This window comes from Fragaria vesca, linkage group LG5 (genome assembly GCF_000184155.1).
Source record: "Fragaria vesca subsp. vesca linkage group LG5, FraVesHawaii_1.0, whole genome shotgun sequence".
Classification (NCBI taxonomy): Eukaryota; Viridiplantae; Streptophyta; class Magnoliopsida; order Rosales; family Rosaceae; genus Fragaria; species Fragaria vesca.
Window position 1 is genome coordinate 20865804 of NC_020495.1, and position 12183 is coordinate 20877986.

Genomic DNA, 12183 nt, shown 5'->3' on the forward strand with positions numbered 1-12183 from the left:
AAATGAGACAAAGATATGGTAAAGGAGTTATGAGTTTTCTGGAATATGCGTTGGCTAATGCTAACGGGAATACAATTTTCTATTGCCCGTGCACGAAATGTCAGTGTCGCAGCGATATGCATCGATTTGCGGTTGACAAAGTATGACAGCACCTGAAGAGTAACGGGTTTTGGGAGAAGTACACATGTTGGTTATATCACGGTGAAACATCATGAGGGGGTCCGCATGATCATGGGCAATTTTCTGAGACGGGCAGTACATCTAACGATCCAACAACGACCTTCATCAACGACATGTTTTCTTATGAGAGCGGTGTATGCGCTCAAGGACAGTATATGCCTGAGCCGGTGCAGCCCTTTCCTAGAGCTGTCAACACTACTGGTATTGACAAGTACAACAAACTGCTTGCTTTCCAACAGATCCCTGTGTACCCCGGTTATCAGAAGACCGTTCTTGAAAGTGTGATAGACGTAATGAAGATTAAAGTTGAGACAAAATCGACTGTGAAGGTTGTTGATGATTATCTATGGTACACTGCTTCGATACTGCCCCACGGTTATCGTCTTCCTACCACTCATCATAAGGTCCGATGTATCCTGAAAGATCTTGGGCTTTCCTACATCAAGATCCATGCATGCAGATATGACTGCGTTCTCTTCTGGGGTAAAGATCCAGAAGGGAATGACCTTAGTGGCCTTGACGCATGTCCGGTATGTCACACTGACAGGTATAAGCTAACTCTTGCAGGCAATAAGAAATCTGTGAAGGTACTTCGGTATTTCCCGTTGAGGGATAGGCTGGAGCGGTTGTACATGTCTTCACACACGGCAGAAGCTATGAGATGGCACGCTGATAGGGAATTGCATGACCAAGATACCCTTATACACCCTGCTAACCGGGAGGCTTGGAAGCATATAGACAGGGAGTTTCCTCATTTTGCGTCAAAGGTCCGAAATGTGAGGCTCGGGCTCTCATCCGACGGATTCAACCCTTTTGGCAACATGAGTCTTCAATACAGTGTATGGCCGGTGATTTTAGTACCGTACAATCTTCCTCTATGGATGTGCATGAAGAAGGAATACAATATGTTGAGTTTGTTGATTCCGGGGCCCGGTTATCCAGGGAAGTGTCTCGATGTGTATTTGAGATCTTTGATTGAAGACCTTAAGTTTTTGTGGGACGTTGGTCATCCCACTTATGACAAGTACATGCACGAGATGTTCCAGATGCATGTCATGATTGTTGGTACCATCAATGATTTTCCTGCCCGTGGGATGTTGTCGGGCAACGTTGTTAGGGGATACAAGGCTTGTCCAGAGTGCCTTAGCGATGAGGGGGGAGCAGCAGTCATTGCAACAAGATATGCAAATTGGGTCACCGTACTCTCCTCCCATATGATCACGAATGACGGTTCGATGCACATGCATTTGATGGGACCGTAGAAAACGGTGTGCCTCCCAAAAAATGGATGGGGGAAGAAATTTTAGTAATGCTTAATGAGTATGATTTTGGGCAGCTTAGCAATCATCCCAATATTGTGGCGGCAATACCTGAATGACCCAACAAGTACAAATTCTGGACACATAAGGGCATATTCTGGGAACTCACATACTGGAGTAAGTTGTTGATCAGGCACTACATAGATGTGATGCACACAGAAAAGAATGTTTGCAACAGTGTGGTGGGCACAGTGCTGAACTTGAAGGGGAAGACGAAAGACGGTCCTAAAGCACGCATTGATCTAAAAAAAATGCAATTAAGAAGACATCTGTGGTTGAAAGAAGGGAAGAAAAAAATGCCTCAAGCTCCTTACACCGTGAAGCCTGACCAGAAGAACGTAATTTTCAGGTGGATAAGTTGTGTGAAGTATCCTTCAGGTTATACAAGAAATATAGCCCGGTGTGTGAACTTCCGAGACAATAAGATGTACGGGTTGAAGAGTCATGACTGTCATATCCTGCTACAACGTCTCTTTCCTGTTTTCATTCGACCGTTCCTTCACCGTCAGGTGGTGGAGTCGTTAGTAGCTTTGGCAAGATTCTTCCAGAAGTTATGCACACGGAAAGTGAAAAAATCTAACCTCTGGGAATTGCAAGAGGACATCATTTATATCATGTGTAAATTTGAGAGGATATTTCCTCCAAATTTTTTTGACATCATGCCTCACCTGATGATCCATCTTCCAGAGCAATTGTTGCTTATCGGTCTAGTACACTACACTTGGATGTATCCCATGGAAATGTATGTTTTTTACACCTGAATTCCTCAATATATATACATGTTGAATAATCATAACACTTTGCAACTTGATTTATGGGCAACTTGGAGACTACAAAGATTATGTGGCTAATAAATCCGCTCCTAAAGGATGTATAGCTGAAGCATATATTGCGCACGAGTGCGTCACCTACATGAAGTTGTATTTAGGAGCGTTGAAGGAAACTCCGCAAACCATACCGATAGATGTACCGAAGTTCAATCTTTCCATACTCTTCAGTGATGTTGAAATTTATGGAATTTTGCCAGACTCCTACAAGTTGCAACCACATGAGCTAGTCATTGCCCACTGGTGGGTATTGATTAACTGTCCAAAAGTTGAATATTGGAAAGATATCCATTTAAATTGTCCAGACATTCAAGGTGATCTCGATTACCACAACAGGGAGTTCGCAAACTATTTTGGCGGCTGGGTACGTAATTCAATATTTCTGTACGTATTTATGTTTATTACATAATTATCCATATTTAAAGTTGAATCGTTAGTTGCAGATGAACCATATTCAATTTGATGGTCATCCAAATTGGTCGCACGAACTAAGATTTCTAGCGATGAAGCCGATAATGTCAAGAGTTTATCCGATGTGCAAGGTGAATGGCGTGCAATTTATATGTGAACAGAGAGACAGCAGACGGAGAACATAGAATTCTGGGGTGATGGCGCATGGTGGGCGGAATGGAGTTGACTATTACGGTGTTCTCCATTCAGTGGTGGAACTCGTTTATGGGCAAGGCATGACAGTGCACCTCTTCAAGTGTAGATGATTTGATATTAGGCCGCAGAGCATGAAGACCGATCAGTACGGAATATTATCGGTGAACACTGTTAAAAGTTCTTACGAAGATGACCCGTTCGTTTTTGCCACATCAGTAAAACAAGTGTTTTATCTTGATGACCTTGCTAAGGGTGACGCGTGGAAAGTAGTCAACCTTGTGCACCCTCGAAACATTTACCGGGCGGAAACACTTCGAGAGGCCGAAGACGAGGAAGAAGATGTTGCGTATCAAGAGCCCAGCGCAATAGGTATTCCTAACTCTTCTACCGTTCGCCTTAGTAATTTTAAAGCGGGTCGTTCGGTGCGAATTCGTGATGAAGAGCCATGGCTTATTCATGTTGATCCAAATCAAGAGACAGACGAAGACTCTGGCGATGAGGAAAGGCATAGATTACCAGAAATTAATTCTGACACCGAAGAAGACTCATCGGATGATTCCGATTACGAGCCTTAGTTTTAATTCCGATTACATTAATTTGTAATAAAAAAGAATGTATAACCTTTATAGTTTACATATGTTGAATTCATATTTCTGTTATTTTATATGAACTTTGATGATATATGAACAAGAAGTTAGTATGGTTTAAACCAACGAAATATACCATAATTCGTCGGTTTAAATCATCTTAGCCGACGAAATATACCATAATTCGTCGGCTTAAATCATCTTAGCCGACAAAATAAGTCATAATTCGTCGGCTAAGATGCGGTTAGCCGACAAATACCCTAATATTTCGTCGGCTAAACCCTAAACCCTAAACCTTAGCCGACGAATACCCTAATATACGACTTGTTGCGTGTCATTGATTTGAAACTATTTTCAGTTGAAGGTCTGGGCAAAATACGTAATTTAGACGGTCCAATGACTTTTTCCGTGCGTTTAGGGGTTTGACTTAACGGATTGACCGTCCGGATCGAGCCCTTAACCTTCTCGAATCAAGTTGAATTTTTTCCCATACATGTATTTTATCATGATGGTCAAATCTGACGGTCGGATTTCTATTTCTCAAGTTTGATCATCACAATCACAACATGCCTACTAATGTTGTATAACTTGTTTACCTAGTGTTGAAGTAAATGTTCCGTTTCAAAAACAAACTATACGTAAAACCTTCAAACGTAAAAAAGTTGTGAAATAAGATATGACCAGAATGGTGAAATACGTCCACGGTTGAAAAATCACAGTATTCCGGTAAAGTCTCGGTGCCGATAGTTGCGGTCAATGCAATTTTCTATTCTTTCTCCCTATGGGTAGCCCTAATGTCGGTGGTTATTTTCCGTAAAATTTTTATACGACTTGTTGGGTCTCATCGATTTAAAACTATTTTCAGTTGAAGGTCCGGCCAAAATACGAAATTTGGACGGTCCAATGACCTTTTCCGTGCGTTTAGGGGTTTGACTTACGGGATTGACCGTTCGGATCAAGCCCTTAACCTTGTCGGATCAAGTTGAATTTTTTCTCATACATGTATTTTATCATGATGGTCAGATCTGACGGTGGGATTTTCGTTTCTCAAGTTTGATCATCACAATCACAACATGCCTACTAATGTTGTACAACTTGTTTACGAAGTGTTTAAATAAATGTTCCGTTTCAAAAACAAACTATACGTAGAACCTTCAAACGCAAAAATGTCGTGAAATAAGATATGACCAGAATGGTGAAATATGTCTACAGTTGAAAAATCAAGGTATTCCGGTAAAGTCTCGGTGCCGATAGTTGCGGTCAATGCAATTTTCCATTCTTTATCCTTATAGGTAGCCCTATCTTCGGTGGTTATTTTCCGTAAAATTGTCATTATTTGAGTACCTCTATTTTTTTATGCACGAGATGATTGTTGCATTATTGATTCCGGTGTTTAAGAACTTTATATTAGTATTATGTTATTATATTTTCAATTTTAACTTATGATATAATAATTGAGTTATACGACCGAATGATCGGTACATTTTTTTTCCGATAATGATCGGCACCTCATATATGAACCCCCCTATGATAAATTTCTAGCTCTGCCACTGTTCCTCAGCCTTGATTTAAATTAATATTTTAAACAGGATGAGCGGTAATTTTAGACCGACGAAGGGTTCGAAGGGCCAAAGGTCCAAATCGTCTGAGGGAACCTCTAGCAACCCTCAAACATCATTTCAGGGCCCTATGACAGCCAGACGTGCGACCCTTCTGGAGACAGCGTAGAGGCAGCCGAGCGTTTCCCATTCCTCGAGGCAGCAGGTCGTCCCTCGTTCCTCGAGGCAGCTGTGGCTTCAGACCTAGACGGAGGTGTCTGCACCCCGTATGCTTGAGATACACCGGGCGCCTGCTCCGGGTCCTACTGCTTCGGATGGTGGGTCAGATGGGGTACAGATGCCGCCGCCTCATCTGTTCCTTCCGCGGATGATACAAGCCTTACCTGCAGTCGATGGCTCAGGGACGTCGATTTATCCACTGCCCCCGCCAGTGGCTCCATCAACGGCGTACCGGTTCGTGCCTTTTGATACGCCTCTTATTTCCGCGAGGGTATCATCATCGGCGACAAACACGGAATCCGTCGCGTCCACCGCATCGCCTTTAGGTAATGAAAGATGAATGATTTGTTTTCTTATAATTAATAATAAAGGGTCTTAGATTTTAATAATTAATTTGGTTTATCATGTAATAGGCACCGTCGGAGCGAAGCCGACAAAGAAGAAGAGAGGCCCCGTCACAGGGAAGGCTCTCAAGAAGACAGTCAATACCTCAGGGAGGATCGTCATCGGTACTGACGGGGATGGCCACATAGTCTCGGGCGGGACGTCGAGGACGTACTCCGGCCGCGTGGGAGCGCTCATCAGAGATAGAGTCCCTATGTTGTGGTCAGACTGGGGTGAGGTCCCGCAGGAGATTAAGGACATGGTCCACAACGCGTTATCGGTGAGTTTACAAAATGCCTCAATAATATTATGTATTACATTGTTGATTTCTCGAAAAACTAAACTAATAAACAGTTAAATACAGGTGTGGTTTGAGGTTCCCGAGCACCTAAAGAACAGCTGGGCAGACATTGTGCATGGGGGAAGGTACGTTGGGAAGTTAATGGAAAAACAAAATTGTATGTGATATTAATAATATTTCTAATATTTTTATTGTATCTGTGGTACAAGGAGTGGAAGAACAAGTTACAGACCCACTGGACAGCGCACGGGAATGCACATTCTGGTACCCCTGTTGGGTTCCAGTACAGGGAGTATGAGTGGCGTTGGCTTCTGACATCAGAATTCAACAACCATCGTAAACAGGTATTTAAAAAAATTAATTAGTTAATTTGTCATTAAGTACGTGCGTTTTTAAATATTTTACTAATAGTTTATTTTTTTCTTTGAGGCCGTTTCCCGGGCGAACGCTCAGAACCGGCACCGCAACACAAAGAACCATCGTGCCGGTTCTAGACCGTTTGCTGTCTTCATGGACGAGGCGGCCAGGGAACATCCAGAAGTCAACCGGTACGTCTATACGTACGAGAAGACATATCCTGACGCCTAGGAGGATATTGTAAGTCATCTTACGTTTTTAAATTTTTTATTTTACTTATATATATGTCAAAATGTTAATTAATCATCATTTTTTTTCTACCCAATTAGACGAAGGTGAGGGAGGCTAGTGACGAGGTGATGAGTGCTATAGTGAGGGAGACATGGCCGGACACGCAGGAGGAAGAGATGTCCGAAGCCATGTCCCGGATCGACACTTCGGATCCGAGGGTTGCGGCGAGGATCATGGGCACAGCCTTCCCACCGCGAGAAAACAACTTCTACTGCCGGAGTCTAGGAAAGAAGGGCGAGGGAGTCCTGAAGACCACTCCAGGATTTCAACGAAAAGCAGCCTCGACCAGCAGCAGGATGACTCAGCTAGAGTCGGAAGTTGAGAGACTACGGGAACAGAAAGCTGCTCAGGCTGCCGCTCATGCCGCCCAGATCGCCGACCAGAGAGCCTATACTTCCGCGGTATATGCCGCCCAGCAGGCCCAGCAGCAGCAGATGTTTCAGTACTTGCAGGAGTTTACAGCTGTCTAGCTTCAGGGACTTCCAGCTCCGCCCATGCCTACACCTATACCACTACCTCAACCGCCGGAATCTCTTCAGCGGCAGCCCTCAGAATCAGATATTGATTTAGACCATCTAGAGTTTGTGTAGTTGATTAATTATATAGTTTTATGTGCTTGTTGTTGGTTATATGTATGGAATTGTTTTGGTGTATTTTGCAGCTTGCTTGGAATGGTAATTTAGAAATTTCGGGTATTTTTTTTTTTACTGGAAATGGACTTATAGCCGACGAAACATGCTATAATTCGTCGGCTATAGTTTTTTTTTTTTAAATAAGGTTTAGACGACGAATTATGGCATGTGTCGTCGGCTAAACCCTTCTAACGCCGACGAAATAGACTATATTTCATCGGCTATAGTTATTTTTTAAATTTTTTATTACACACATTAGCCGACAAATATTTTAATGATTCGTCGGCTAAAGTCTCAGACTATGGTCGACGAAACATTAAAGATATTTGTCGGCTAAGTTCTGGGACAATAGCTAACGACGTCTTCTGTCGTCGGCTAATTACTGAGACAATAGCCGACGACTCTTTGTAATTTCGTCGGCTAAAGTCATCGCCGACGACCCTTTCCTGACGAAACTATAGCCGACGAAGGATCGTCGGGTAAGATCTTAGCCGACGAATTAAGCTAACAGGCCGACGAAACTTTTTCGTCGGCTAAAGTGCTTGTCCTGGTAGTGTATAGAATGCAAGGACTTGTCTTCACACTTGTCGAAACTTTATGCTAGTTTAATGCAAGAACCATTGAAAGGATATATGCATTAGGATTAACCGCCAAAGCCAAATAAGCATGTGTCCCTTTGTTACACACAAGTTGTGCTACCCCCTAGATTAACCCCCTGAGCCTACATTGAGCCGTTTATTTCTAAACCACAAAATTCCTTACCTTGAGCTTAGTACAAATATATATTTACCCTATCCTAAGGAATTAGTGGAGTATAATATATTTGGAGATTCATTGTGGTTAAGATGGTACTATCGTAAGCAAGTTTAAGGGAGCTACTTATTGATTCAAGGAAGAGAAAAAATTGTTGGCTATTGAGAAAAAAAAACAAAAACAAAAAATATGCATAGCCAAAGAGAAAAAAAATCAAAAGATGTAAAAAGTTAGCTTCCTTGAATATGATTTATTGTTGGTTGTAGTTGGGAATGTGAGAATGAAGTGAATGCCCAAAACGGTGACATCCGACCTCAGAGAAGAAGAAGAAAAACTAATTACTTGCTTCATGAAGTTTTGAGTTCAATGCCTTAAGGAGACATCGTTGTTAGTGCTCTACTAAATTTCCTTAGGATCTTTGTGTTTCCTTATCCCTTTTTTTTCACGAAAGCATACACCCTGTGGCCTCATTACAACCTGAAACAAAGTCCTATTTGATCATTAGGGATGGCAACTGGTCTGTTAGAGATTTGTGTGTGGAGATGAGCCTATGGCTTAGGTTTCATTTGGTCAATATCTGGTATCGTTCGTGAAATTTGATTAAACAATTATATCCATAAAAAAATTTCTTGTAAATTATGTGAGCTATTTGTGTTTTACATATTATCTCTCTCACGTAATATACTTAGGATGTATGCAAAAGTCATCCTTATGAGGAATCAAGTTGACGCTTGTTTGAAACATGAGAATGTTGGGTTTCTTTTGTTGCATTGGTTTGATTATTCTTGCATCATATCTTAAGCATGATGGTTATCAAAATGGATTAGTTTTTAAGTGAGGTTGTGAATTGATATTGTGTTTGTTTGAATCTTGATGGACCATATGTGTGGGCATTATAGTTCTCTGATATGTTTGGAAGGCAATAGGTTTGTGTTTTGCTCAAGGATTAGCAATATCTAAGTTTGGGGGTATTTGATAGATTCATATTGCATACACATATATACTCTTAAATGTAGGATTATATGCTTAGTTCTTGTCAATTATGAGTCATTTACTTAGTTTTTGTGTTTTGTAGGTCGAGTTGGAGAAAAGGAGAATTTGGAGCTGAAAGTCGAACTGAGGATTACAGCTGTGCTTTCTATCTTGAGATACCCAGAAACTGTCCCTACTGTGCATCAACTTTGAGGATTAAACTGTACTTGCTCACAAGAAATTAGGAGGCGAACCATATACCATTGGAAAGATACAAATGTTAGCTTTCTAAAGAATTTTACGGAAGTGGATTTGCATTTTTCTAGAGCAAGTTATGATGGTTTGTGTGAATGCAGCACGTGGAGATAGATTCTGACGAATTTTGCATATCTTCTCATGATTCCAATTTGTGAAGCCCAAGTCCATCAATCTTAATACTACAAAGAAAAAGACTGAACGTCTCTACATATTTGGAAGACTATCCTTACATTGACAATAATAACCTTGTGTTATTTGGAGAGAAGAAAACAATTTTGTGTTGGACAAGGAAACACTAGAAAGCCCAAATCAATTGGGATTTCAAGAGGAATAAAAGCAAAACCCTAAAGACGTTAAAACAAGGGGAGAGAATGCAACAAGAACGCAGAGAAAAGAAGAAGAAAGAGCCTCTCCATCGCTGGACCCCAAGTCCCATAATTTTTCCATTGTTTCTTTCATGTTTTCTTTGTTTTTAGTCCTGTTTTCTTTGTCTATAGATTTCTAAACTTCTAGCTAGGGCTAAGATGAAGCCCCTAATATGATTACTCTAGTTTTTTAGTTGATTTGTTTTTGGATTCAATTGATTGTTATGTTAAATTCTCAATCACTGTTTCAATAGCATTTTTATTCAAAATCTTTGCTCAGGATCAATAAGACCTAGGTTTTGTTTGATCGAGAGTAGATGTTTTCTAGGGTTCCAAAGGATTTTTAGTCTTGTGATTAGAGAGTTGTAAGTTAAGAATACAAATGCTTGATCATAGTCGATATTCTTGTCTGCATGATTTCCTATTTCTTTTGTGCTTAATGGTGTTGAACATGTTTGCTTGAACCTGATCATAACGTGAAGTAAACTATAGTTTGACTACTTGAGTTCTATACGGGATCAATAAGTTAGAATTCATTGGTTAGAAGAACTTTGGCATATGTCCGGGATCAATAAGGCTTATGTACGGAAATCTTTAACATGCAATCTAGGGAGTTCAATTGCTATCAACTAGAGAGGAGGGTAGGAGTATTAGGTGGTGGATTCAATGCTTTAGCATCTCCATAATCTGTTTTTAAACTCTTCGGAATTTCATTGCTTTCTTTTGTTTTAGATCGTCTCTCTTTAATTTTTTGTTTGCATTCATAAACATCATAAAAATCATATTGTTATTTCATTAGGTGTAGTATAATTGACATAGTAGTTAGTTGTTTTAATCAATCCATTGAGGGAACGACCTCGTGCTTGCACTTCTATTCTATAATTGGTTCGTGCACTTGCGAGTACTATATTAAAACATACAATAAGCTTTGCATATCATGTCATTTTTGCTTCACCAAAATCATGTTTGACGAGGTTTCTGCACGGCTCACGATGTCTCTAGCTATCTCCAAGAAGGGGAAGATCATGTTTGATGATGGTGGTTGGGAAGACGATGCTGTCACAAACCATTACGTGTTTGAGCGTTTGTTGGCTTCAAGTCGCAAACTAGAGCCACACTTGGTCATGGGGACTGTCCTCGATATGGGTTCTGAAGGAACAAGCTCTACATGAGGGTTCAAAAGGATTGTTATGTTCTATGTTTCAAGGAGAAGAATGATTGTGACGACATTGTGAAGGGAGATCCATGGTTTTTTAGAAGATCGATGTTTTAATATTGTTGGTTAAGACAGGTTGGAGGATCCAAATTTAGTTATGATTGATTCAATTCCTCTGTGGGTTGAGATCCTTGGTCTGTCTTCAAAGCTTTTCACGGAGGTGGTTATGTTCATGGTGGGTTGTATGTTGGGAGAAATTGTCTTCTTGAATGAGAATGGGATCTTGCCCGAAACTCATGCTAGTGTTAAGGTTCATCAAAACCTAGCCTCCTCGGTTTGAGAGCCTTTTCCGGCTTTTGAGTTTGAATTCACGCATAGAGTGATGGCTTGGCTTTGGTTCAAGTTCGATAAGATGGTTGACTTCTACCGTTTGTGGCGGCTTTAGGGCACACAACGATGGGTTGTGGTTGTCTGTCAGCTTTCCCTACTAAGGTGGAGGATGCGAATACTGTGGTGCGAAGCAAAACCCTATTCAACGAGGTAGCATATGGAATGATCTGGTGTTAACAATCGGCCTTGGAGGTACTTTGGTGATCTAGAACCATGGTAGCGGTGGTAATCAGATGGTGGTTCCCTAGGCACCTAGGAACGCCTTATCTTTCTTTCACCGACAATTAACACCTTGAAATATTTGGTCCTCTTCTCTATCCCTGAATTGACGATAGAGCAGTTAGTGCACCAGGCTTCTGCCATATATGCGCGACAAAGATGCACAATTTAGCAGCGCATTAGCTACGGCTCCGACATCTCTCTGGAAATTCTAGCCCTGATCCTCATCACCATGTGTTAAAAGAAAGGCTGGTTTGGAAATATTGTTTAGGCCAAACGTTAAAAGGTAGTTTTTCCTGCTCCCATGCAGCTTGGTGTCAAACCTTCCCTAAGGCTAGCTTCACTGGTGGGAGACTTAAAGGGAGTAACAACCGCCTCAAGGTTGTAGGTGTACGTTGATGATGGAGTGAAGGTTCAGAAGTTTCCTAAGCAACCAAGTAAGAGGAAGTTCAGTCTCGAGGCTCTGAGCAGAGTGATAAGTTAGGGAAAATAAGTTAGGGAGAGTGCTTGAGTGGCTCGAAGTTTTTCACATCAAACATCATTTTGGTTTTTGTTCTTAGTTTGTTTATTATCAAAGGCATATTACATGTAATCTCTAGGTTTAAATACATTTATCTCCTGCTACTTTTTAATAGACCAACGCCCCGGTTCATTTTTAAGATTGGAAAATAAATAAAGAATTAAATTATTAAACGATAATAATCCACAAAAGTTAGCACCCTTCAAAATAAAATTTTTTTTTAAAAAAAAAATAAAGTTAACTATATATAAGCAAAATCTCCGCAAAAAAAAAAAAAAAAAAGAACTT